This window comes from Furipterus horrens, unplaced genomic scaffold (genome assembly GCF_987537825.1).
Source record: "Furipterus horrens unplaced genomic scaffold, mFurHor1.1.pri manual_scaffold_17, whole genome shotgun sequence".
Taxonomy (NCBI): domain Eukaryota; kingdom Metazoa; phylum Chordata; class Mammalia; order Chiroptera; family Furipteridae; genus Furipterus; species Furipterus horrens.
The window spans coordinates 84,444,217-84,446,283 of record NW_028327187.1 but is presented as its reverse complement, the minus strand read 5'-3'; the positions used below and the strand labels follow the sequence as shown (position 1 = coordinate 84,446,283).

The 2,067-nt window shown below is 43.9% G+C and overlaps 1 pseudogene; it reads left to right on the top strand.

Moving 5' to 3' along the window:
* The first annotated feature begins 624 nt into the window (after positions 1–624).
* LOC149991510 (RNA-binding motif protein, X chromosome-like) lies at positions 625–1,829 on the top strand (annotated as a pseudogene).
* The last annotated feature ends 238 nt before the right edge of the window (positions 1,830–2,067 follow it).

Sequence of the window (2,067 nt, the reverse complement as noted above, 5' to 3'; positions counted from 1 at the left end):
AAACTATAACGAGCTCCAGGGAAACTATAAGGAACTTACCGAGAACTACACCAGCATAAAAAAAGGACATATAAACTATCAACAAGAACCAGGAAAAAATGAAGAATATAGTTTCTGAACTGAATAATGCAGTAGAATCAATCAAAAGCAAGCTAAATGAAGCAGAGGACCAGATCAGTGAGTTGGAGGACAAAGTAGAAAAAAATTCCCAAATAATGCAACAAAATGAAAAAAGACTTAAAAAGAGTGAAGAGAGTTTAAGAGAACTGCAGGGCAACATGAGATGAGACAACATTTGAATAATAGGGATAAAAGAAGAAGAGGAGCAAAGGATAGAAAACCTGATTGAAAAAGTAATAACAGAAAATTTTCCTAACTTGATGAGAGAAAAAGTCATGCAAGTCCAGTAAGCACAGAGAGTCCAAATGAAGATAAACCCAAAAAGGCCTACTCCAAGGCACATCATAATTAAAATGGCAACATTCAACGACAAAAAGAGATTCCTAGTTGCGCAGTAGTTCCAGCTGGTTCTCTCTTCTGTCTCCGGAGCAGGTGGCCCTCCCTCATGCTGAGCGCGTATAAAGCCCTTGTTGGCGAGCTTGTAGGAGCTTGAAACCGTCATCACTCCTCTGACTATCATCAGAGGGGAAAAATGGTTGAAGCTGATCGCCCAGGAAAGCTCTTCATTGGTGGCCTCAATACAGAAACAAACGAGAAAGCCCTTGAAGCAGTACTTGGCAAATATGGGCAGATAGTGGACGTACTCTTGATGAAAGATCGTGAGACCAACAAATCGAGAGGATTTGCTTTTGTCACCTTTGAAAGCCCAGCAGATGTGAAGGATACAGCTAGAGACATGAATGGAAAGTCCTTAGATGGAAAGGCCATCAAGGTAGAACAAGCCACTAAACCATCATTTGAAAGTGGTAGACGTGGACCGCCTCCACCTCCAAGAAGCAGAGGCCCTCCAAGAGGCCTTAGAGGCGGAAGAGGAGGAAGTGGAGGAACCAGGGGACCTCCCTCACATGGAGGGCACATGGATGATGGTGGCTATTCCATGAATTTTAACATGAGTTCTTCCAGGGGACCACTTCCAGTAAAAAGAGGGCCACCACCAAGAAGTGGGGGTCCTCCTCCTAAAAGATCTGCTCCTTCAGGACCAGTTCGCAGCAGCAGTGGAATGGGAGGAAGAGCTCCTGTATCACGTGGAAGAGATAGTTATGGAGGCCCACCTCGAAGGGAACCCCTGCCTTCTCATAGAGATGTTTATTTGTCCCCAAGGGATGATGGATATTCTACTAAAGACAGCTATTCGAGCAGAGCTCACCCAAGTTCTTGTGATACAAGAGGTTATGCACCACCACCAAGAGATTATACTTATCGTGATTATGGTCATTCCAGTTCACGTGATGACTATCCATCAAGAGGGTATAGTGATAGAGATGGCTATGGTCGTGATCGTGACTATTCAGATCATCCAAGTGGTGGTTCCTACAGGGATTCATATGACAGTTATGGTAATTCACATAGTGCTCCACCTACACGAGGGCCTTCGCCATCTTATGGTGGAAGCAGTCGCTATGATGATTACAGCAGCTCACGTGACGGATATGGTGGAAGTCGAGACAGTTACTCAAGCAGCCGAAGTGATCTCTACTCAAGTGGTTGTGATCGGGTTGGCGGACAAGAAAGAGGGCTTCCCCCTTCTATGGAAAGGGGGTACCCTCCTCCACGTGATTCCTACAGCAGTTCAAGCCGTGGAGCACCAAGGGGTGGTGGCCGTGGAGGAAGCCGATCTGATAAGAGGGGGAGGCAGAAGCAGATATTAAAAATAAAACTTTGGACCAAAATCCCTGTTCAAAGAAACAAAAAAAAGTGGAACCTATTCTGTCATAACTACCCAAGGACTACTAAAAGAAAAAATTGTGTTACCTTTTATAAATTTCCTGTTAAGTTCCCCTTCCATAATTTTTATGTTCTTGTGAGGAGAAAAGTAAAACATGTTTAATCTTAAGGCATTGCTTTCTTAACAAGCAAATGTTAAATGTGTTAAGGCTTGACTTGTGT